A 26,845-nucleotide genomic window follows, 5' to 3' on the forward strand; every position below is an offset into this window, starting at 1 on the left:
ACATCCTGTGATTCTGAGCACATCACCGTGCCTAACAAAAATGAATGTGCCGGTCTGTAATGCAACTGGCGCTCATTTGAAGCGCTCTGATACCTTTTGGTCGAAAATGCGGGTAATATACACAGCAGAGCTGGTTTTAATTCCCCCCCCCCCCCCCCAAGGCCTGTACACCGTCCCCCTCTCACTACCTAGTTGTGTACACAGCATCTGCTTGCCAGCTCTCTCCATACAGGGGCTTAATTGGACCCTGTGTTTGCCGGTTGTCTCGTGACCAAAACATATTAAAACATTTAAAAAATGCGGCTAATATATATTGTATGCTATAGGGCATTTGTGCAGCGCATCACTCTCTCCATACAGAGGTTTAATAGCTGCATTCCTTGTTGGTCAGGTGCTTTCGTTTCGCTTTTGGTTATCTGCTAATGAAAATGTTGTCCTAAGCACCAAAATTAACTCGAAATGCCTGAAACTTCCCTCTCGCAGTTGTTTCAACAGAAGGTACTCGCGGTATGCTATAGGGCAGTTGTGCAACACACACCGCTCTCCATACATGTGGAGAAGTGTGGCTCAGTGGTTAGAGTGGCAGACCCTGATGCAGAGGTCTGGCCCGGGACCGGGGTTCAATTCCCCGCCTCGGCGGGTCTTGGGCTCAAAAAATTCCACGGACCTGACAATTCTCGCCTCGGTGCCTATTCCAATCATGGAGTCCCACTCTGCAACTCTGGGCAATAGCTTGCTTAATCTCCACAACGGCCCCCACAACGCTAAGGATGCCTGGCCTCCACCTTGGGGGTGCCCAGGAGTGGACACCTCACAGGGAAAGCCAGGATGGGTTCCACAGCGGTATTCGAACAAGCGCCTTGAGACCCTTGCGGGTGAGTAGTGCGCTATACAAGTATCAATTTACATTTACATTACATACAGGGGCTTAATTTCACCCGGTGTTTCACGGTACGCTTATGACCAAAACATATTAAAATATAAAAAAATACGGCTAATATGTATGATATGCTATAGGGCATTTATGCTGCGCACCACTCCATACAGAGGCATAATAGCTGCATTCCTCGTGTGATGCACCGGCTTCTTGCTGCGTAGTGTTTTGCCTGCTTTTAAGAGATGACGCGTTATATTGGCCAGGGTGATGTAGTAAGTGCTATATAAAACTCAACGTCATGGTGTTATGTAACATTATGTAACTCAGTCATCACTGTCCCATTCATTCGCGCCCACTGGCTTAGTAACCAGGACGCAGCAAGTGATGTTAAGCACCGCCTTCTTGCTGCGCAGAGTTTCTGGTGCAAATAGTTCTTTTTGAATTGTTTACATTTAAATGTTAGAAGCAGGCCCGGTTCTAGAAGGGGGGGCTGGGTGGGCCAGGCCCACCCAAACATGAGCCTGGCTCACCCAAATGTGAGCCTTAGCCCTCGCAGTGACAGCTCAGAGGCCAATACAAAATAGCATCTTCAATTTAAAACGTTACTCCTAATGTTGTTTTCCTTCCTGTTCTGGGAGTTGAGTGATTTGGACTTGGCTCTTTCTTAGAGCCATCCTCAATCACCCAACTCCTTTTTAGATAGGTGAGCTGTGTCGTGCAGGAACAATAGAGGCATGGCGAAGGGGACAAATTCTTTATTTGGCACAGAGTAACTTTTGCCTACCGTCCTGCTGTGTGGATATTTCCTTTTCTGTTCAGAGCTGGAGAAAATAAGTTTGTTTATTCCTATTCACCTTTCCTAACCCCTGCAGCTGCATATCAGATCAGCAAAACACACAAGATGATGGATGGAATGTTGCACATTGGCAAAACATTCACCCCCAGTCATAGATCTGGGTTTAATCCATCGTTATTTTGCTCACCACGTCACCCCAGTTCAGACATGGCCATATGCAAATCAGTCTTGACCCTGTGCCTCATGGGAACAGTCCAGCCCAAACTGCCAAGCCATGTCTTCCCTGGACTGGAATCAAGCATCCTAGGACCGGTTTCGGGGTTTCACCCCTCTTCAGCCAGAATAGCTTGACTCCAGTGGCGTAGTGAGCACGGGAGCCTGCTTCTGGTAAGGCTCCGCGCCTCCCTCACTTTCCAGGAGCCAGAGCATCCCCTGCCCAGCTTCGAGCATTTTACGAAGCGCTTCACGGAATCTTTGGGAAGCCTGACTCAGTCGGTCTGCCTTTGGGCCCTACGGACTCTGTTGGGCCTTCAAGGCCGGCGGCTTCAGCGGGCCCCCGAGGATCCAGGCCTGGATCCGGATCTGTGCCGTTTGACCTCACGGTACCTTCCCCCGGCAGTGATTCCAGTGACGATGCCGGCTGTGCACCCAGCCAGGGTCGACCCCAGCCTCACACCCAACTTGGAGACGGAACGGCGTCGACCGATGCCGGTACCAGCGCTGACAGGTACTTTTGTACCACTGTTCTCTCCTGGCTTTCCTTTCCCCCCCTGACTGGCCGCCAGAGGAAAGTTAGGAGGACTGGGAGGTTTGTTGACCCTCTAGCAGCCCAGCTGGAAGAGCTGGACTGGAGAAAGGATTTGGGTGAAGCCAGTGGTCTAGATAACTCCCCAAACCTTGGTATGCTTTGTCATCCTACCATGGCTACGGAGGAGGGAGCCTCCTACACTGTGCTGTTGTGTAGGGCTGCTGAGGCCTTGGGCCTTGAGCTTCCTACGGTGTCAGTCATGACTAACCTCCTGACTGAGGTGCTTCAGCAGGCTCTTCCAAGCCCCTGCTGCCTTTCAATGAAGCCCTCACTGACATCCTCCTGGCACTTGGTCCAAGCCCAGCACAGGGCCCCCTGTAGATAGCATGATTGCCCGACGCTACTGCCCGGCTCCAGGCGACCCACTTTTCCTCTCCCAAAACCCTACTCCCGAGAGCTTGGTGGTGCAAGCCTCATCCTTAAAAGCTAGCGCATTTCCCTACAGCTCCCCAGGATAGGGAATCCAAAAAGGTGTCCCATCTTGGGAAGAAGGGTTTTTTTCTGCCAGCTTAGGACTGCGGTTGGTGAATACTGCATGTCACTGGGGCCGTTACGCAGACATGGTGTGGGATGCGGTTGCGCAGGCGCCGCAGTAGTGCCCGGAGGAGACCCAGGCCGTGCTCACCCGAGCTGTTGCTGAGGGTCGAGATGCAGCAAAGATCACTATTCGGTGTGGGCTGGATACCACAGACTCGCTGGGTAGAACGGTTTCCACGTCAGTAGCCCTGAGACACTACGCCTGGCTGAGGACCTCTGGCTTCAATTAAGATGTCCAATCTACACTTTCGGACATGCCCTTTGATGGCCGTTGCCTGTTTGGTTACAAGGCGGAAAACGCACTCTAGCGCTTAAAGGACTCTAGGGCTCTGGCCAGATCCTTTGGCCTCGCAGTCTCTTCTTGTCCCATGCAGTCTGCCTTTCGCCCCTTTCGTGGCTACTGAAGGGGTGCCCCATCACGTTCCACCCAGAGCCACAGGCCAGTGCAAGCTGCCCAACTTCTGCACGGCCAGAGACATGGCACCCAGCGCCGTGGGTGTGGGGGCCAGAGGGCGGGCCAGTCCAACAAGGCCCCCTGCAGCAACCTCCAAACCTTCCTAGTCCGACCTTTCAGGGACACCATTTGCCAGTGGGCGGCAGGATTCGCCATCACCTCCCTCACTGGCACAACATCACGTCGTACATGTAGGGTTTACAGTTAGTCCGAAAGGGCTACTCCCTTCCCTTCGTGACTACCCCTCCCTCCATGCCACCAGCATTCAGTTGAATATCGGAGCATCATTTAGCCCTTCTCCATCAGGAAGTTACAGCCCTCTTGGCCAAGGGGGCTATCGAATGTGTCCCTGTGCCAGAAGTAGGTTGTGGTTGCTACTCCCATTACTTCCTGGTACCCAAGAAGGACAAAGGCCTGCGTCCTATCTTAGACCTCAGGACGTCAACCTCTTCCTCCAGAAGGAGAAGTTTAAAATGTTGACATTGGCTCAGGTTCTGTCTGCCCTCGACCCTGGAGACTGAATGGTAGCGTTGGACTTGCAGTACGCCTATTTCCACATCCCAGTCCTGCTGCCCACAGGCGTTACCTACGGTTCACAGTAGGCCACTAGCATTTTAAGTTTACCATGCTCCCCTTTGGCCTTACCAGCGCCCCTCTGGTGTTTACAAAAGTGCTGGCGGTGGTTGCAGCTCATCTGCGCAAATCAGGGGTTCCAGTCTTCCCCATTCTCGACGACTGGGTGTTGAAGGCGGGCTCTTCCCAGGCTGTCATCTCCCTCCTCCAGACTACGGCGGACCTCCTGCAATCGCTGGGGTTCACAGTCAATGTGCGGAAGTCGTACCTGATTCCCTCCCAGAATCTCCTTTTCATCGAGCGGTTCTAGACACAGTGCAGTTTCAGGCCTATCCTCCCGAGCTGCGAGGCCCGGATATTTGAGCTATGATTGCGATGTTTCAGTCTCTATCCCGGATTTCGGTGTGAATTACCCTGAGGCTGCTGGGCCTCATGGCCTCCTGCATCCTCCTGATAGAACATGCCAGGTGACATTTGCGGGCTCTGCAGTGGGACATCAAGTTCCAGTGGGCGCAGCATCATGGGAATCTTTCCGATTGCGTCCAGATCTCGGAGGGCACTGCATACCAATTGCAGTGGTGGCTAATGGACCAGGATTTGTTCAACGGCAGATCCCTCTCCCTTCCCCGACCAGAGTTCACAGTGGTGACAGATGCGTCACTACTGGGATGGGGCGGCCACATGGGAGAGGCGGAGATCAGCGGCCTCTGGTCTCCGGCGGAGTCCGGGCTCCACATCAACCTTCTGGAGCTACGGGTGAACAGTCTTGCGCTGAAAGCATTCCTTCCTTCTGTCAAAGGAAGAGTAGTGCAGGTGTTCATGGACAACATTACCGTCAAGTGGTACTGCAACAAACAGGGTGGGGTGTGGCCGTGGACCCTATGTCATGAGGCTGTTCGCCTTTGGATGTGGCTGGAACATCGGGGCATGTCCCTGGTTCCCTGAACGCTAGGGCAGACAAACCTAGCTGCTGGTGCATGATGGATCACAAATGACGTCTTCACTCGGAGGTGGTGCAAGATCTTTCAGCAGTGCGGAGAGCCTTGGTTAGATCTGTTCACCACCAAAGAGAACTCCCAATGTCTGCAATTCTGTGCATTGGAATTTCCAAAGCGGCACTCGCTTGCACTCGCTTGCCGACGCTTTTCATCCATGTCAAATTGCTGTCTTCTATACGCCTTTCCGCCTATGCCTCTTCTGCCCAGACTGCTGAAGAAGATCAAGCACGATTGGGCCCAAGTTATTCTTGTGGCTCTGGACTGGTCACGAGGAGTCTGGTATCCTGAGCTCTTGGACATGGCCATCAATCCTCTGATCAGACTGCCTCTTTGGAGGATCTTTTGTCGCAGCAACAGGGATGGTCTTCCACCCGAACCTGTCCAGCCTCCACCTCCTTGCGTGGAGATTGAGCGCCGACAGTTGACCACTTTCGACCTTCCTCCCGAAGTCTGTAATGTCATCTTGGCAGCCTGGCATCCCTCTACTAAAACAGTATACGGCTGTAGATGGAACACATTTGTGGCATGGTGTGCAGCAAAGGCTGTGGATCTCCTTCCTGTCCCACTTACTGAGGTTCCCCTCTTCATACTTTATTTGGACCAGCAGGGCTCTGCTCTAGGCACCCTATAAAAGGCTATCTTTCAGCCATTTGGGCCTTTTTTCGCCTTCCTGATCAGCCTTCTCTTTTCAAGTCCCCTATTGTAAATAGGTTTCCTAAGGACATTGCTCACCTTTTTCCTCCTATTCCTTTCGTAATGCCCCAGAGGGACTTAAATCCTGTCTTAGCTTACCATATGTGTGCTCCGTTCGAGCCACTGCATGATTGCCCTCTTAGACTCTTGACTTTAAAGACTGCTTTTCTGGTTGCTATCACCTCTGCTAGCAGTGAGTGACCTTCAGGCCCTGTCTTCGAAACCTCCTTTCCTTGCTGTCCATTTGGACAAGGTTGTCTTTCGAACTAGGCCTTCTTTTCTACCCAAAGTGGTTAATTCTTTCCACATAGGGCAGACCATCACTTTGCCCACCTTCATCCCGCCCCCGCATCCTTCCAAGGAGGAGGAAAGGCTCCACCGTCTGTATCCAAAACGTGAGTTATTTTATCTGGATTGCACAAAACAATTCCGGATGGATGAGCAACTTTTTGTTGGCTATATGGGCGCCAAGAAAGGTTGTGTCGTGCAAAAACGGACTATCTCTCAATAGGTCATCCTTTGCATTAAGATTGTTATTCCTTGGGGAAGAAGGAACGTCCGGTGGAACTGCGTGCCCATTTCACCAGGGCGACAGCAGCCACTACTGCATTGGGATGTGGAGTCCCCCCTCAGTGACATCTGCCAGGCAGCTCTGTGGGCATCACTGCACACGTTCACTGAACATTATTGCCTGGATAGCCAAGTCCGGAGAGACGGCTTCTTTGGCCGTTCAGTTCTCCAGGACTTTCTGGTGTGAACTTATTTCCCAGACCCACCTCCGGGGTTGAGATTGCTGGGGTATCTATTCTAAAGTAAGGAATCTGTAACTAATAGTCTCTTTCAGATGAACAAGTTACTTACCTTCGGTAACGATAGATCTGTAAGAGACATATATTGGTTAGATTACTTACCGCCCCACCCATCCTCCCCGTTCTGTGAACTGACTTCTAGAGTAAGGATCTCCCTTTCAGGACCCTAGTTTTGTGCACCAGGGGTCAGTGTCTTGCATGGTTCTGCGCTTCTGACGTGGAATGTCGTGTAAAGAACTGAGGTGAGCCCGCAGGGGCGGTGTCTAAGTAGATACCGCGACGTCATTCTGGCGATCACGACAACAACGACTAACACTGAGTCGACCGACGCCACCTACCGACACGCAGGGGTACTGGTGAGAAAAAATCTCTGGATCCAGTCTGACGCCTGGGGGTAATTCTAAGGTAAGGAATCTGCAACATATGTCTTTTACAGATATTATGCAAAAGTTGGTCGCACACTGCTCGTCACACCAGCAAGTTGCCCCAAAGGACTGTGGTAAATGTAGTGGCGACGGCGGCTACGCCTATGCCACGATGTGTAAAAAGAACAGTATGTGTTGCGTTAGCCATCCCTGGACACGTGTTTCGAGGTAGTTGCCTCTCGTCAGCAGGGAGCAGGTCAGTGTGAAGGGGTGCCGTGTGGACTGCCAAAATGTAATTAAAACAGGTCAAGTACCTCTCATGGCGCGCAGGTGCAGATCCAAGGCTCATCAGCCCATTGGCTCAAGGGAGCCGTAATAAATTATGCAAAAGTTGGTCGCACACTGCTCGTCACACCAGCAAGTTGCCCCAAAGGACTGTGGTAAATGTAGTGGAGACGGCGGGTACGCCTATGCCACGATGGGGCAACTTGCTGGTGTGACGAGCAGTGTGCGACCAACTTTTGCACAATGTCTTTTACAGATATATCGTTACCGAAGGTAAGTAACTCGAATACTAAAGCCGGAGATGAAGCCTTACACTAGAAAAGCCAATAGCTCTTGCATATGCGAGACCTATTGGCTTTGCCAATGCTTGTTTAATGTTTCTGAGCTGTAACTGCCTTTACCCACCTTTTTAAAACTAATATCCACTGCTCTGCAACTGGGGTAATGAGCTCTGGTCAGGTTATGCTGAAAATATGTACATGTATGCAGGCTGAGTGAGGAGAACTCTAGTCTGACTCAACCTGGCATCTGCATAGGGAAAGCACTATTGCAGATGGAACCCAGAATAAACTGGTTATGGCCTGCTTTGGCTTTATGATCCAATTGAGAATCCAAAAAGAATAGTGCTTTTTTTGGTTTCGTCTGCATAGCTCTTTCGCTAGGCTTGTGACACTATCACTTACCATGTGTAGACATCACTGGTCACTCTTGTTTTCTTGCTTCTTACTGGTCATCAGCAGCTTCCCAAGTCATCAGGTCACACTCTCTCTTGCTTCAGCTGTTCCCAGGAGCTTGTGACAAGTATCCTTTCTGGTTGGTGATCAGTGGCTGGCGGCCAGTGTCTTTCATCTGGCCGTGTGCTTCTGAGGTACTTATTTTTTGGACTCTATGACCTGCACTCCATACAAGAGCATGTGTTTTGTTTGTGCTTCCTATCACTGTTCCTCTCCCTTCGTGTTCAACACACTCCCTTTGTTTACCACCTCCTTCGCTGTTTTTTTTATATATAAAAAAGCACAAACTCAGCCCGAAGGTATCTGAGCGCTTTACAAGAGCACCAGTTGCATTACAGATAGTATGTACTTCCCAAAACCGCACAACAATGTGTAGTAATCCGTGAGTTGAAGTCTACCATTGCAAGGAAGCGGTTTTTCCATGCTAAAGTGCATATCGCACCCATCAATGTGAACTTGACTCTTAATTTATAAAACCTTTTTTTAATTTCCTGCACATGCATCGCGCTTCTTCTGCCACTGCTTTACCCGCTGTCATGAGCTGTTTTCATGCACGATTAATTAAGGCACCGATTCTGCATCATTTTTTGCTGTGTCTGTGACTGATTGGGTCCCCTGTCACACTCAGATGTCCTGTTGCCAAGGCGTGGAAGGAAACACAGTAGGGACAGTGGCGGCTTCTCTGCTACTGCTCACGGAGCAGTGAAAGAAAAAATAAAATGATAATAACTGAAGTTATTATAATTTTATCTTTAGTATCGTCACGAGCGGGGTGGGACTTGGCTCCCCTGACGTCGGAGAGGAGGAGTGGTTGCTGCACTCTAAAGTGCACATGACTCGTTGGCTGGCCGTCTCTGGCCGGTCAAAATGTCATGCGCACTTTGCATGTTCTCCACCCAGGCTGCATTCTCAGCACATTAAACCCACACTGGTGCCAGTGTGGGATTTAATGTAAAGTGCATGACAGAGGGCATCTTAGAGATGCCTCCTGAAACTAACCAACAACCAGCGTCCTGAATGAGAGGCTGACTAGGCTGCCGCTCAGCAGACATGTTGCTGGACCCCTGGGTAGAGAGCCATCTGTTCTCGTGGGCCTGCAACAATGCACATCCTGGGTGAGGTGCTAGGTCTCCTCCCCCAGAATGGGCAGGGGAAGCTTCAAAGGCATGCCGCCTTTGTGAGCTTCTCCAGGCCACTTGCTGTACTCAGCAACTGGCCCCCACTGGTTCCCACCCCCAATCTGGCGGGAAGATCGGTGGGAAAATCAAAGTGAGGAAAGGGGGTGTGCCAGTCTCTGCCAACCCCACCCCTCCGGTGGGGGAGGCGAGGTGAAGCACAACTCCGGGCTCTCGCCATCTTGAGGATGGGGAGCCCTACCCAATCAGGACTAGGCTCCTGCCCCCCTCCCCCCACCGGAGAGTGGCAGGCTAGGGGGTGTACCCACCCCAGGGCGACCATCAGAGGGTAAGATTTCCCGACGCGAAAAGATACCCCTGCACCCGGCGCCCTGTGGTCCCCTGTGCCCAGCTCCTGGGTGTCTACCTAACCTACAGCTTCCCAACTTACCTATTGAAGTGGTGGTCGCTCCTGATGAATCTCCGTCCCCGAGCCTGCACCCTTTGTTCATCTTGCAGCTTCTCCATTGAAATGCATTTAGCGCCCGACTGCTTAAAATCACCCTGCACCCAGCCGCCCAAGTGCCCCTGGAAGTGCAACATCTATCCTGTCTTACTTCCCCCACTTGCCCTGTGTGAGTGACCAGGAGCCCAGCTCCCACAGCCGCGTGGCCTGCCTGCTAGCAGCCACCAACCAAAGGCCCTCTTCCTCCCATAGGTTAACATTGGGCCTAACTCCCTCTGCACCCGGCTGCCCCTGTGCTGCTGAGGGTGTAACAACTGTACCTACCTGACCCTGGGAGACCCCTGAGTCTATGACCAGAACCTTAACTTTGCCAGTCGAGTACTTACCTGAAAGCCGATAACCTACATTTTCTCTATAGGGTAACATTGACTGGTTTCACTTGGAAATTCTTCTAAGTGTCGAGTTTTGAAACTTTACAATATTCACAAAAAATCAGCCAAAAAACGAAATTACTCCCCTGTTATCAGGAGAGATCCCAGTGCTGGATCTTGGTGCCCAGCACCGACCCTGAAAAGTAATTATAACTGTACTTACCGATAACTTGATTTTCCTCCATAGGATAACATTGCCTGGTTTTAGCCAGAAATTCTTCTAAGTGTCGCTTTTTGAAACATACAGATATTCCTTAAAAATCACCTGTGTAACAAAAATGATTTCTTTCAACTGTTTACAGGAAATGCACCAGGGCTGAATCCAGGATCCAACCCTGAGTAAGAAAATCAGACGCAAAGTAATTGAAATTGCATTTACTTAAAACTTCCCATTGAGCTCAATGTTATAATTGTGTTGCCTATTGCAACAACTGTAACTATTGCATATAAAAGTATATTGCTTATTGAAAGTATACAACTACAGCATTTCATTCTGAGAAAGTATTTTGATACCTACTTGTGGTTCTAAAATAAAACAACTATATATTTTTATATACAAAACAATTGGCCTAGAGTTCAGTTATTGAGTGTGTGAGACCATTTGCTGACTGTGTGTACAACAAATGCTTTACACTGTCCTCTGATACTGCCTTACTGCTCGACCAAGCTACCACTTTAGAGAGTAAGGTTATATCTATCTTAAGCCTCTGCCAAACCTCTGGGGACTGTGGACTCTGTGCACACTGAACCTTACTTTGGTGCAGTATATACAGAGCCACTTTCTTACAGTATTTAGCTGCCTCTGTCTGACAACGGTAGACAGACCTCCGGCTCCAGTCACTACAGGTTTTCTTTGAAACTTGAAGAGGAGAAATCAAATCTGCCTGTGCTGGGGCTGAGTTTGGCCACGAAAAAGAGGTCTTTTCCAATGTTTCTTTAAGCTGCCATTTTGAATATTCTCATAATACAGTGCAGGGGTGAGGCAGCCCAAGGGCTGCTCCTGAGAAGGGCAGACTAGGGCGTAGAAGTGATGTGCATCTCTCGAATGAGGAAGGACGCCCACCTTCTAGAACTCTCCGCCTCCATTTCTTAAAGACCCGCACAGGGCTTGAGAAGAAGATCAACCGTAGAAGAGAAAACACTGACCCAAAGTGAGCCCCAGCCATTGTCTGGAGTAATTGAACACTCCCTACTTGTTTGACATTTCTGAACTCAAGATTTAGTGACCCTCTGAAAGACCCCAGGTCAGGACGTTACTAGGAGGTGGCGAAGAGGGCAGCTCTAAAACATTTTCAGTCGATTACTGCTATAAAGTAGAAAACCGCAATATTCAAGACTGTATAAAAGCAAACTAATCACAGAGTGAAAAAAACATAAATTGGACGCCCAGAACACCTCACAAGACCACTCCTGGTGGTTAGAGTGCGCCACTATGGGAGTCTGGTGGCTCTGTGGTCTGATGAATCCACACCAGGGATCTGTGCTTCGAATTCATGTCACAGGTTCAAATCCTAGCAGGTCCACTCAGCCTTTGATCCTTCAAAATTCAAATAAATGAGTACTACTGAATTAGGTTAACAATAAACATTTGTCATTTCAATTCCAAGGGTCCCTTCAGGGTGAACATTCGCTTTACAAATACACATATTGTGTTATGCAAAGAGGAAGAAACCCCCATTGAAATAGCCAATGGGGCCGGAAATATCTAAATTATACCTAGCTGCTTTGGTATGGAATTTATTGCCTAACCAGCAGTCCCCTGTGGTCCAGAGTATCTTTGCAATCCCCAGTTGTTTTCATACTACCTCTTTGGGACCTGTGTGGTGGTGGCCCTATCTGAGGATCGGCACTTTTCTTGGCACCATTGTGCTAGTTTTGAAATGATCTCCCTTGAGCGGTGGGGGCCACCTGATTGTGCTACCCACCCGTTCCCCTGCACAGTGAAAAGTGAGGCACAGGGGAGCAGGAGAGGCAGGCATGAGATGCAAGACTTTGACTCACCTGCCAGTTACTGACAGAGCGAATGATGGAGCAGACAGGAAACCAACGGCGTCCACATCGCTCAGGAGCTGCAGACAGTTTTCGTTAAAAGGAAGCAAAATATTATGGTTGAAGTTTGCCTGTCAGTGGATGAACAAGAGAAAGCAATAAAATAAAAGTTTAACTCCAGGAAGAAAATGAACCACATGTATTTTTTTAATATTGATTTTGCAATACATAATTTACAGTTAAACTCCGTAGCATTTGTTTCACATCTTAGTATTATCAGTAGTCACATTCTGAGTTATTCTCCTCCGGCTTCGTGTATTCTGCTGTATTGCTAGAATCAGTTTTGGCAAACAATTTCACATAAATCAACATTTGTTGGGTTTAGGTCTCCTTATGTGTAAAAAAAGGAGTTCTGTTGCGGCGTTTCATTGCATGGTTGATCTTACCGAAATCAAGATAATCAGAGTCCTCAGCAACTACCTTTCAAAAAACTTCCTCCCCTGGAGATTTCCCAAAGGAAACATTCCGAGGCAATAGAGGTTCTAATTCATCACCATCAATCCCAATCTCATCTGGATTACCTACTTCAGTCTCAAGAACATCAAACTTCATCAGGACACTGTGATCACAATGGTCACACCGAAAAAATTAACCATCACAGTAAAAGCAACTCAAAATACTCAAAAAACCAGCACAATAAAATCACCCTCAGCCCCACGGGCACTATCATTCCACAGCAGGGGGGCGACTACCCCACCAGTCAGGGGATAGCCAACTTAAGCTTTGACACCCAAGTCCTTGCCGATCCATTCCCCCACATGTCGGAAATGACAGACCACCTATGGCAGGCCACACTAAACGACACATCGAATTGCCTTTTAACCTACCCAGAACCAGCCTCCAAGACATCACAAAATCAAAAAAAGGCATCTCCTACCAATTCTCCAGTTCGTTCAAGCGAATTGCCCCATTCGGACCACAGTGCCAACTCCGCTCCATCGACAGTCACAGTATGGCCCCATTTGCTAAGCACAATGGATACAATTGGCAAGGCAATGACTTTACACGCAGACAAATTAGATACTCCAGTAGACCTTCTAAATATTCTTGCAATTCATGTCCAGGGGTTCGAACAAAAACTGCAAAGCTTCAATGAGATGATCTTGAAGGTTCAGCAAGATCGGGAAACCACCTTTCAAATGTGCCATTGCCACTGCACTCGAATAATTGACAAACTAGCCTTAGTTCCAACTATACTTACTGAACTACTGAACACAACAAGGGAAGTCACAACTAAGCCTACAACTCCAACAAAGAATGAAGCATTAAATAAATCGGAGCAAGACAACGTAGCCCCTAAGGGTTCTATCCTAGAATGCCCTAATCCTTCTGCAGGCTTAAAAAATAGTGCTATAGAATCAACACCTATACAGATTAAACGCACCGAGTCAACAGCATCCATAAATAACTTACAAAGTGTTCCCGATAATCTAAGTACCCAGGATTTTTCATCTCAAGAGCAACATAAGAAAACACTGGAAAGTCAGCTAAAAGCCACTACAATTTTATCAAAACGGGAACGTAAACGACTGAGAAAATCCAGAAAGCGCAAACAACTAAGCAATGTATTAGACCAGCCCCTGGCAACACCAATCCAAAATGGAACACCGCACGAAGTAATTACAACCCATAGCAGTACGGAAGTAGTAACCCCTAAGGAGCAACCAATCTTCTCCCCCAAACTCACCAACCATACCTAATACCTTGAATCAAAACCTAAGGGATCCGTCTCCGCCAAGGAAATTATATTGTTTATTCAAAAATGGAGATGGGAAGGGAAAAAATCAACCCCAAAACTCAGGCAACACAAGCATCAGTGAGTTGCCTCAAGTTGACAGAAAGGAAAACAAATCAGGATGCGTCCACCTCTGCAGAAGTAACCGGCACAGTCGTAAGGCGACTTGCGGAAACAAACGGGAGTGGCGCAAACAACCAAAAAAATAACAAACCAGAAATATGCACTCCACCTCAGATCCTACGACAATCAACGGTAGTGAAACATACGGAAAAAATCTTGGATAATGAATTGGAGTATGATCCCCCAGCTAATAACAAAGTCATCTTCAACCCACAATATGTCTCAAGGGGAATGCACGACATATTAAATAGAAATGTCTTACTAAAATTATTCAAAGCTCTTCCTTCCTTAAACAACATAAACACCAACGACGTCGAAAGCATTGAATTCAAACAAAACCTGTGCTCCATTGGTCAGGAAGCCACAATAGCTACATTTACTAACAAAATGCATGTTGACCTCATCTGGCAGCAGAAGGACATATTTGGCAAATGGGGAATAGAGCTAAAAAAGTTATTTCCCCCGCTTTATCCCAGCCCATTACAACCACCCTCTAATACCACGAGTCTCCTAAAAGGAGCAAAAGGCCCAGATTATCAAAGTCAAACGAGGGATAAAGAGCACCAGGCCAGGAAAATTACCATCACCCTTGAGTACCCCGTAGCCGGCCAACCTTCGACACCCTGGGTATTAAAAAGAGAAGGCACATCCCTGGGAAAGGCATGAATATCTTCAACACAAGCCTCCCAATCGCATCAAGGATGTACCATTTGCTCCTGGAAAGTGCACGGTCTTCATTCAAAATCAGAAGACCCAGATTTCATGAATTTTATTACACAATATAACATGATCCTTTTTCAAGAATCCTGGCAGACAACTCCATCCCTCATACCAGGTTTTAAAGAATTTCTGAATCCAGCTAAAAAGTCACCAGACATGGAAGAGCAAAAGGAGGACTCTCTACTTTCATTTCCACAGAAATTCCATGGCAGGCTTCTATCGTAGACTTAGACTGTTCCTGGATGTTGTGTGTTAAAATAGATGTCCCAGAGACCTTCACCCTGCTCATCCTCAATATCTATATTCATCCTGCATCTAAAAAAAAGAAGTTAAGAATTGAACAACTAATTACCTCAATAAAAACATTAAAACTCGCCTATCCGGATGCCAAAATCATTTTGTCAGGCGATTTCAATATGAATTTACTACACGAAAGGAGCAATGGAACAAAGGGGCCCATACAAGCCCCCATTCGTCAGGACACTTCTGGCAAGAAATGCACATCTCGCTTGAAAGACCTCTCAATGTGCATACTTAATGGCCAAGGTCCTACTGACCAGCCCGCAGCATACACTAGGGTTACACAAAAAACACGTTCCATCATAGACTATACCATTATAGATTGTGACCTCCTCCCGCATATTACGAGCTTTCAGATAAAAGATCGGGCTGAAAGCGATCATCAGCCACAATTCTTTACATTATTAACAGCCTTTAAAATTTCAGCAAAAGTAAAAGCGCGATCATCTCTAACACAATGCTATAATTTAAAACGCCTTCGCTGGAATAAGAACATCATCAAACACCTATACCAGTCTTTTGGAAAAATTCAACCCTGAAACACTAACCACAAAAGCTTGGGAGTACTTTACTTTTGAAATTAACAATATATTTTCTAAAAATACCCATCCCCGCCAAGCCGGAAATCCAAAAGGGGCTGCTTGGTTCAATAATAACCTGAGGAAACAAAAACAACAACTAAATAAATACCTCAGACAATTACGATCCCGGGGCCAAGAAAACCATCAGGAACTTCTGCCGTTAATCGCAAAAACTAGGAAACACTTAAAAAATGATATAAAACGTACAAAAAAAGAGTATCAAGAACATATCTGGGCTAAACTCCATCATGCCTGTAAATTGGGGTATTCCAGGCTTTTCTGGGAACAAATAAATCAACTAACCAATGGCCGGAATCAACATCTCCATTCGGAAATTCTGGAGGCCACATGGAGAGCCCACATTGAACTCCTTTACAACGAAGCTGCACCTCGATCGGCTCCAAACTGTGAAGAACAAACAGCGAAGGAGGCAGTAGGCCGAGACCAGGTTAACGGTACCAATAACCTCGATCTACCTGGGAATCCAGTCCTATTCACAGAAACTCAAGTGCTAAAAATAATAAAGAACCTAAAATCGGAGGGAGCCCCAGGTCCAAACGGCCTTCCAAACGCCTGGTTCCGACACGACCCTGCATTCTGGTCCCAAGTCCTGACTCCCCGTTATTCCAAAGTCAAAGCAGATTGTATGATCCCCTAGTCCTGGAGAGGAAGTATCCTTACCCCAATCTATAAGTCGGGTCCACGTTCGGACCCCTCTAACTACAGACTGATCGCATTAATAGATGTAGAGGCGAAAATTTACGCATCCAACCTCTTAGTAGAACTAGAGGCCTGGGTTAGTCTAAAAAATCAAATACCTCCTACGCAAACTGGATTTCGGGCGGGGATGGGCACCTTGACGAACATCTCTGCTGTCACTCTTTTAGCCAAACAGGCATTCGAAAAATCAAGGCCCCTATATGCCTGCTTCGTGGACCTTAAGGCAGCCTTTGATAAAGTTTCAAGAGCCGCTCTATGGGCTAAGATGCAGGCCGCATAGACTCCTGGAGGCAATCATCAACCTGTATTCTAACACCTGGGTGCAAATTAAGAAAGGCGATGGGTCAAGGGTCACCGGTAAGATTTCAACGCTGAACGGACTAAAACAAGGTTGCGTTTTAGCGCCCTGCTTGTTTAATATCTACACGTCAGATCTTGACAAACACCTTCAGTGAATTCTAGCTGACAACCCCCCCAAACTGGGCAAAACACCAATGCCATGCCTTCAGTACGCAGATGACATAGTACTACTAGCACAAACACCAGCTGGCCTGCAGAAATTAATCACGGGACTAGGAGCTTATACCACCTCCAATCAACTTACGATCAATCATCAAAAGACAAAAGTAATGAGTTTTTCAAAACATAACAAAACCTCGTCCAGGTACTCCTTTCCCTGGAAATTGTGCGAACAATGTTTGGCCTGCGTAACTTCCTATAAATATCTAGGCTTTCTGCTCGATAGTAAGTTAAACTTTAAACAACAGATGGAACAAGGAAGCATAAAAGCAAAACAATTGCTGTTCTCCTTTAAAGTCTTGAAAAAAAAGCTCACAGGTTGTTCTACCAGCCACTTGCTTCAAGTGATCGCTGCAAAATTTTTGCCCTCCATCTCGTACGGTTCAGAAATCCTGAATACCTAAGATGCAACCACCCTAAATACAATACAATCTGTATTCTTCAAAAGATTGTTTATAATTCCGCTACACATCTCACAAGACGAAATCCGTCTAGAATTTGGCTTAAAAAACCAGATCCTGGCCAGACAAGGTGCTTTAGTGAAGTACTATTGGAGGATGAGGGAGGCAGACGATAACACCCTAGCCCATCGTTGTTGGGTTGAGATCGAAAGTCAAGTTAGACAAGCCAACTCGACGACTAGAATACTGCAGGAATACTTGTCGGCGTTACAGCAAGAGGAGGTCTGGTCAACACCAGTAACGTATTCTGGAATTAAAAACGCGGCAAATTCCGCAATCAAGAGGAACTCCCTATGAACTGACAAAGTCTTTTTCCCAAACATATCACGCCTGGGCCGTGATTCAGACATACCAGAGGCTAAAACCGCAACGGTATCTGACTGAACATATTTCTTACTATAAAAAGCATTACTTGATGTTACTACGACTGGGTTCATTCCCCCTCAAAAGATTTAACCCCGCAATGGAAATACGTATGGCCATCGAAGGAATGTCGCCTTTGCTGTCAAGGGGAGGAGTTGCTATTACACTTATTATGCATATGCCCTATTTTATTGAAAACACGTCAATCCATTCTTCGGGAGATTTTAAAGAAAGAACAGATCAGAACATGCAGAGCTGCGGTCATCAGGTGTCTTGGATGGTTCTCAATTTCACTCTCCTGCAGCGCTATAAAATTTTGGAAAGTAGCAGCAAAAGAAATGGACAAAACTTCTTCATGATTAGCAAACATACAACTTTTTGATGGACTCTTCACTGTGATCATGGCTTCCCTTTCCAATGATTTCTTCCAGATCAATGTTTCAAAACGATATAAAAAATGATAAGAATAACTTTTTTAATAATTATATATTTGATATACATATGTTCATATAATGTTTAGAATTAGAATTTTATGATGGTTTGCCATCCTTTTATGATTTTTAAAGAATTAATAAAAGTATTTTTGACTTGACTTGAATTGATCTTACTCGTGTGTATGTTTGGGCATCCTAACCCCTTAAATCTGGAACCAGTTAATTACCTGACTGTCTGGCTTTTTTCCCTTAGTTTAAAAAGGTTTATCAGGCTAGTTTGTATGCCTCCTTTCTTCTTTGTTCATTCTGAGGATGCAGAGTTATGTCTGCTTTCTCCCCTCCCCTCCCCCTCTCTCCTCCTCTCCTCTCCTCCCACTAAAAAAAAAGAACTTTCAGTAATTTCTATTACTGTACGTAACGTAGATGAAGAGGGAAAATTGCCATCTTTGAAAAAATGTTTAGTATAACCATTATTTATCAAGATCCTTCTGAAGTCAAATTATGCTATAGAAAGTCTGTGGAGATCGTACACTATGTTTCAAGAGCCACAAGTAAAGGCTGCAGATGTCCAAAAGGCTTAGAAAGTAATTTATTTTGAGCGCAAATTTTACAATAAAACAGACACATAGACAGGATGTTATTGTCCATCACTTTCTTGCATTTGTAGTCGAACCAACCCCACTGCTCTATTTTTTTTAAATATCAGTCTCAACAGTGAACTTAGGAGTATTTGGAATGTGATAAAGTTGGAGCTTTTTTGTTAATGAATTTTTTACCGCATTACATGCCTTTTCAGCTTGTGCATCCCAGCAAAAATAGTCTTTCATGCTTTCCTTCTTTGGATCTGTTAAGAGATCTGAAGTAATCTCCTCCTCAAATTTACATCTGAGGTTCACAAGTCAGGTAATGTTGCTGGAGTCTTGATCACACTAAATTCACAAACTGCCTCAGAGCATCAAAGAATATTGAATTGGGCATTGCACAACCTAAATGTTAATATTCTCTGTTTAGAACGTCCAAACATGCATAAAGGTTTTTATCCACTTGTTGGTATCTTTTGTATGTAGGCGACGACAAGCAACTGATAGAGCAAGTTTGGTAAATACTTTTACCCATTATATAGATCCTAGAATATCTTCAATAATAGAAAGAATACTCTCCTAAGGAGGTCGTGATCCCCGCAAGATTAAGGCTGGTCCAGCTTAAAATACTGCACAGAGTCTGTCACTGGGCCCCGGCTGGTCCACATGGGTTTTTCCGAGGATGGGCTATGTAAGAGGGGCTGCGGGATGGTGGGCACCTTTCTGCATATCATATGGGAGTGTGGTGTGATTGCGGAGTTTTGGAAGCGAATTCATGTTGTGATGCAGGAGGTCACGGGTATTGTACTGCAGCCATAGGCGCGGCGCTGTCTTTTGAATGTGTGGGGTCCTACAGATTATGACGCTGCGCAGACTCAATGGGTGACCCTAGGCAATATGGTGGCTAAGCGAGATATAGCACGACTGTGGGGCTCTCTGAGCCCGCCCACCCTAGATGCATGGAGGGAAAACATGGACTGGAGCATGTTTCGGGAGAAAACGGTGTATAGTGCTCGGGGGAGGCCTAGGAAATGGCATAAGATATGGGGAAGTTGGAACCGGTATAGGGGGGACAGATGTCTGCCTCCTGCCACTGAACCATCAGAGGAGCAACTTTCCCCCTAGCCTCACTTCCAACTTGGGTTCTTATGATACAACTCTGCTAGAATGTTAGCGCCTCTGCTTCTCCCTCATCCTCCCGATCGGTGGTTTTGACTTGATGTTGGAAATGGGGCCACGCCCCTGTCGGGAACTGGCACGAACTTATGGTGTATACTGCCTTGCTTGTTGTGTTCATTGTAGGTAGTTTTCAAAACGAAACCTTTGTCTTTATCCTGTATTGGAGCTATAGACGACTATATGTGTTGATTGATTAGCTGCCGAACCTCCGGGATGTCGGCTGAATAGCTGTGTTTCTGACTTATACGAATAAAGGTTTTAAAAAAAAAAAAAAAAAAAAAATAATAGAAAGAATACCTGTATTTGATCTTGATTTCATTTAAAACTCTGTAGCCAATACAAGGTGTAACATCTCAATCTCCCTTTCGGAACAAAAATGCAAGTGCCACAGCCTGAGAGAGTGGACAATGAATACATTTTGCCAATTATCCTGTAAATAGGACTGTGGTATCGCCTCATTTTTTTAATAGGAAATGCATATGTCCAAAAAGTACAATAGCAGCAGTTTCAGTTGATATAGCGCTACCATGACGAAGCATTTTAGTAAAAACTGAAAAAAGCCATGGCACAGATGAAAGACAAGCCTCCATTAAATTTCACGTGTAATATTTTACCTTTTTAATTGGTGATCAGTAAACCTCTGAAACAGAGAGATCATGACAAAACTATGATAACCATGATATTGTTAGGACACCCTAACAGACACACAAATTGTACCTCGTTAAGCAAGGAATTACAAATATCACTGCATAATTAAAGGAAGCTTCAGTATGAAAAAGTCTCTAAATGTTATGTTATGTTATGTTATTCACTTTTATTAGGCGCACAGCTGCCCCAGCGAAGGGGCGTCCTGGCGCCTGATCAGGTACACAACACAACAGGTCAAGGCCAAGAAAAGAGAAATCAGATAGCAGGGGCAAACAGATGTGTTTTAATGGCGCGTCTAAAAAGAGTCAGGCTGTTTAGGGCGCGAATATGTAAAGGAAGGGAATTCCATAGATCAGCCGCCAGAACACGAAAAGAGCGTCCTCCCATCCTACTCAGCCTGAACCTAGGCTTAGTCGCCAGATGGTAAGATTCAGACCTGAGAGACCGCGTGGGGACGTAAGGAGAAATAAGGCCCGCCAAAGCAGGGGGAGAGGAAAGCTTCAGGATCTTAAATGTCAGACAGAGAGCCTTAAATTTGATTCTCTGTCTGACCGGAAGCCAGTGAAGGGAGGTCAGAACAGCAGAGACAGAGCCTCGTCTCGGAAGGCCAACAATGGCCCGTGCAGCAGCGTTCTGCACCCTCTGAAGCCTAGTAGCCTCAGCCTGGTTGACTCCAAGAAGCAAGGCACTCCCGTAGTCCAGCCGGGAAAGAATAGAGGCCTGAACCACCAGTTGCCGAGTGGGGGGGTCAAAGAATTTGAGGACTGACCTCAGCCCTCGCAGAATACCAAAACAGGTAGCTGCTGTCTTCTTTGTATGGCTGGTATAAGAAAGATTGGAATCCAGCCACACCCCCAGATTTTTAACTTCGGCCGCTGGAATGGGGGACACCCCGAGTTCAGAAGGCCACCACTGGTCTCCCCAAAGTTCCGCCTGCTTCCCCACAACCAGGACCTCGGTTTTCTTAGCATTAAGCTGTAGGCAGTTGCTACGCATCCAGCTAGCCACAGCTATAAGTCCTGCACGGAACCTGGGCGCAGTCACCTCAGGGTCCCCACTGAGTGTCACCCCTGAGATTTGTAATGGTAAAGAAGTCTCTTGTACTTGAATTGAAGTGCTAAAGTATTTATTATTCTTCCTTTTTCCTTTATCAGTGTAATTGGCAAAAGAAACTGACTGTCAGTATTACTCATGGTAGATCCACTTTAAGGGTTCTAATGCACACTTGCTCCGTTTTCCTTTTCAGAGAGTGGATTTTCAAATTTAAGGTTTTCTAGGACAAGCACAAATCATGTGTTCATTTTTTTGCTGAAAATTGATTTGAATTATTAACAGCACGCAAATACCCAAATAGTGTCTTGGCGCTAGAGAAGGAAAGGGGTGTACTGTTCAGAGCAAGAATTAGTCGGTCTTTAACAGCTTGCAGAAAATTAAGAGTTTTGCATGAATGATCCCTTGTCATCTTATGTCAAGGGGATCCTAACTGCCCCTATGTGAATAGATACTGCGTCCTTCCTGCAATCTAGATTAAATTATTTGCTGAGTCGAAAGGTTCTGAAAATGAAGCAGGCCATTGAGAATGAGCCCACTCGTTTTTCAATCTTTTCTTTACATTCACAACAACAATAAGAATTATTTGAGTCTGCTCAGCCCAAGTAGTGTCTTCCACCAATTGATGAAAACTGGTTTCAAAAGCCAGTGTAACATTCCACCTTGCTGGATACACCTAATCCTTCCTCAGCAAAATAGTCAAAATCTGAGCTTTCAAACATCTTCTTAAACACTAACAAGAATTCAAATAGGAATTTGAAAACTTTACTAAAAGGGTAGCCCAAGCTAAGGTTGAGTTAATATGACAAATAACCTGATAGCCCAGCTTTGGTTGGTCTTCAGTAAACTGTGCAGGGCTTAAAAACAAAATGCACTGCGAGGAAATCCAGAAGTAGCTTTAGTGGATGCTACAAATGACGAGGGCCAATTCAAGGAGCTTTGGGAATGCCAGTAGGCCTCAATGCTAAGGGCTGTTTTAAATCTGAAGTTTCAAGGGAAAGTTGTAATTCTTTTGGCAGGAGTAAATTAGCGTCCCATTCTGTCTAGGGCTGATCACTGTGAAGTTGTATCAATTTTCTTTCTTGTTTTCCAATGAAAGGGTGAATCCTCGTGTCACCACAGTGTGAACCTGCACTTAACAAACAGGTGAGCGGTGCCATGTGTCTCTTTAAGAATGTTCCAGTTAGGAGGAAAAAGGCAATAGGGCAGAAAAAAATCCTTGTCAATCTTGGTAGCTCTTGATTGAAGCTGATGAATAAATGTGGATAGAGATGAGCAAGATACCAAAATGTTCCTGACCCAGGATTGAGGGAATCTAGCATAGATTTTATAGGATTAGAAATCCAGACTGGAATCTAGCTACAAAGCAGACCAAAAATTGAGGGACAGGAATGATAGCAAGTGGGCAGCGAACGCTAAAAACGTAAGGGAAGCAGTTGCATTGCAACGCCTCCTTATAGTTAGTAGAAACAGGAAATTACATCACAGGAAATAAGTTAACTACATCAAGGATTGGGGACATCTGACAACTATCACTGGAAAAGCCACCATAGTAGGAAGGGTCACATATATGGATAGTCGCTCCTACATCTTCCAAGAAATGATGTTTCTGGTATACTAGGACAACCCCAACGTTCACTTATTCCTTCTCAAACAAACTTCCAAGCCCCAAAACTTGCCCTTCCTGACCAGCACTCCCTGTAAGCTGCGAAACACCCCTCTGTGTGACCGTAACTTTGGAAATGCCGGTCTGAGCCGCGAAAGGAGAGACTCCGTACAGCACACTGAGCATGGAGACCAGTGATTTGCTGCCTCACCCTGTGCTGTGCGCGGAAACCAGGAATGTGCTGCCTTCCCTTAACTGCATGCCGCTGCCTCTGATAAATTTTGAGCACGGATGTAACGGTGCCTTTAAATCTTATTGTTCTCATGATCTCGGACATCATGCATTAGGAAAATGTTCCAGAATCTGTCCATCAGAAGACGAAAGTTGAATGTTATTCAGACAACTAGCTTACAACTTGCATCGGTTTTCTACCTCTGTGTATAATGATATATTTCTCTTGTGCAAGCCTAGTTGGAAAGCAATAGAGCACTGCAGTTACCAATAAGCAGCTATAGGAACTGTGTCTCAGATGGTACGATTACAGGAAGTGTACAATTGAAAGGGAGGGGGAAGAGGGATTTCTTCCAGCCTTGCAGGATGGCAGGGTTGGAAGCCTGTACTATGGAGTGACGTTTTTCAGGCTTGACTGCTAGTTTTCTTCTTTTTGTATAACTTCGTTTCGGACCAGGCTAAGCATGGCTCCCTGTATTATTGTTGCTGCCTGAACGGGTTTTCTTTTCTCTATTATGCTGGTGGGTTAGCTGGGTTTGACAATGGAACAGGCTTGTTTGTCAATATCTGTCAATATCGGAGGGCAATTTCCGACCAGGTCATTGTGTCTTTACACTTGGGCTCTGTATGTTTTAAGAATTTAAGCATGAGCCCTTGAAGATGTGCTTCATCATCTTATTGCTTTATGTTAACTTAGTACACTGTGACTACTATTGGCTATGGTAAGAAGTAGCAGAACCCAGAGTCCATCATGAAAGGCCATTTTGCAAAAGTTAAGTATGTTTTAGCATGTATTTTTCTGAAATGTGTTTTGATCTTGAATCTGGCAGCCTAACAGGGAAGGAAACTAGATTAAGCCTGAGCTGGGGGGTGAAACAACCCTGGATCAAACCAAGTCAATATTTGCAACAATTCTGGTCATTATGTGCAGGCTGCATATTCTTCCATTAGACAGGTTCACAAAGAAATGCAAAAACCCTTAATCAAAATCGGATAACTTTGAGTACATTTTGATGTAATGCTTGAATCTGAAGAAAGCTTTTCGTTGTACTCTCTGTAAAGTGATCTTAAATGAAAAGCTGCATCATCCTTCAAGCAACCAACATGTCTCCAGATGTTTATTGCTGACCTGTATGAAATAACAACAATTGTTGAAAGATGTCCTGTTGTGTCAATCTTTAATTTATTCCTTTATATGGTTGAATACCGTGCTGTTTATTTTTATATATAACTACTGTTTGTCTATTTTAACCTTTGAAGACTGTCTTAATCAATTTTCTGTTGTAAGGTTTTTATGATTGGGAAACAACTAAGAATTATGAATTTTAAAGATATGGGTCTTTTTGCATGATCAGACCATAACTTTTGGACTGATGCTACTGTTTTTTTCACCCTGAAGGTACACCGAGTCCTTCCAGTGGCCGAGCTCTGACCATTAAAATGTCTGTTTAATTGGTTTACCCACAATTGGCATAATTTAGTAACTTTATAGGTCCCTAGTATGTGTTATTGGGGTACCAAAGGCCTGTAAGTTAAGTGTCTCTCATGGATTGCAGCATTTATTGTGTCATCACAAGTTTTTTAAAGCAAAGCATGACTCCCAGTCTGGCTGGCAGAGCAGTTTTAAACTGCAAACTCGACTTTGCCATTTAAACCAATGGCAGAGCCCAAGCCTTGTTTTTTAATATTTATAAGTCACCCCAAGGCAGGCCTACACAAACCTAAATGCATGGTACCTTATATTAAAAATAGAGGCAGGTCCTGATAGTAAACACCATGCATTGTTTGCTGCAGAAAGGATAGTAGCCCCATTGGCGAGTATGGAGTAACACGCTGACAACTCAGCAGTGCTAACTTCCAAATGGGACTGCCAGATATGGTATATTCAAGGTATCCAAAAAATTGGTGAATTAAACCAGACTTGTTGCTCACGTCGAATTTAATGTAACTTTTGCTAAAATGGCAAGTTAAAAAAATTGTCACTCAAATGTTGCCCAAAGTTTCCAGTAGCCGTTTATGGTTGCACACAAGCGGCTGTCCTCAAGACTGTATTCTGCCCTCCCGGGGAGAGGCGAGAATGACTCTCAGGAAGATGAACCAAAGGACCTTCCGAGGGAAGAGGCGTGAACTCCACCTGGCAGAGTGGTAAAGTAGGTGTGAGCCCAAAAGGCGAGCTTCAGAGTAGAAGCCTCCTTTGAAGGGCAAATGGTATTGACACATAGAAAGGGATGCTCTTTAGCATACAGACTGGCATCTCAGGCAGAGAGGGAGAAGCCATTGTCAAATTGCACTTTCAGAGGGTGTGTAGTCACCCCTCTGAGTTGGGCTAGGGAGCTCCCATGTGCCAAGAGAAGGGTTCTGCCTTGCTCAGAGTGGGCAGAGTATAGCATTCTGGGCTACCTAGTTGCTGCACTTCGCAGGAAGTAGTCCTCCCCGGGAGGGCACCTGCTAGCCCATTGGTAAGTTTGTCACCACATCCCATGAGAATCGTACTGGACATAAAAATGGCACCCAGACCTCTGTTCACTTCTGGACTGTAGAGAGAGGACTGAAGGACTGCCCTTCTGTTCCCTGGACCCAGCAAAGACAGGCTGTGCCAAAGGCTCGACTGCACCTGCTGCTGACTGTGGTGTCCCGTTCAAGGAAAAGTAGTTCTTGAGCCCCAAACAGAGAAGGTAACTTCAAGAGTAAGTTGGTTGAGTCCCTGCTACAGCCACAGTGCCATAAAACATGAGAAGCCTGCTCCCTTTAGAACCCAGTGCCAAGACGATGACTGCATCTGGACTCAGAGGTGCAGCTTGGGAGACTGAGTCCTGACCCTCACAAGTTGAAGTGCAGTTTGGTCACCCAGCATGGAAGTTACGGCAAGTGAAAGGGCGAACAACTGATTTTACTGTATACGGAGACTAGTGGACCAGTGGCAACTGGTTTTGTGTTGGACTCCACCCAGACTTTGAGGGACATCGACATCTGAGACCAAACCCTCCCCACTGTGTTCGTAGAGCAAGGGGTGGTCACATGAAGATCCCCGACACACTCCGCCTCCTAAGCATCCTTGAGCATCTTCATCTTCCTGAATTCTTTGCATCAGGACCACTCCATTGACTTCTATGGTGGGTCACCCATAACAATTGAAACCGAACTGGAGACTGCTTAAAACGCAGGGTAACTGTTCAACTGGACATCACTGGACTCTGTAACTGGCTCCCTATCGGAGTTGGACCCCACAAGAGTGCCCTTATAGTTACTTGTTATGGCTAACCCTAAACTGCGCGTCGTGGTAGAGTACAAAGATATATTGCATTTAGTGAAAAGCAGTGATTTATTATTTCTTTAAACATTCATATCAGTGGAAACCTCGAATGGATTTTTGTCTGTAAGCTGTCTATTTAAAGATAAAATTACAACCTATTTTTATAGATTGGCATCATATTTTTATTGTGTTTCTTTGTATTCAGTTGTTTCGGAACTTCTTAATGCTTTGCACTTGTTCCTTTGATAAAGCCTGCCTGTTCTGAGTCACAGCTACCGAGGACTGAGCTAAGGTTTTACAAACGAACCTGACTGGACCTGATACTGAATCGTGACTTTATTACACAATGAG

General features: G+C 45.9%; 1 protein-coding gene across 1 annotated transcript in view; it reads left to right on the top strand.

The window, feature by feature from the left end:
- The window catches only part of IGF2R (insulin like growth factor 2 receptor), a 1,674,612-nt gene that overhangs the window by 181,550 nt on the left and 1,466,217 nt on the right, over positions 1 to 26,845 (top strand). The window lies entirely within an intron of this gene.

The sequence above is a fragment of the Triturus cristatus genome, chromosome 6 (assembly GCF_964204655.1).
Source record: "Triturus cristatus chromosome 6, aTriCri1.1, whole genome shotgun sequence".
Taxonomy (NCBI): domain Eukaryota; kingdom Metazoa; phylum Chordata; class Amphibia; order Caudata; family Salamandridae; genus Triturus; species Triturus cristatus.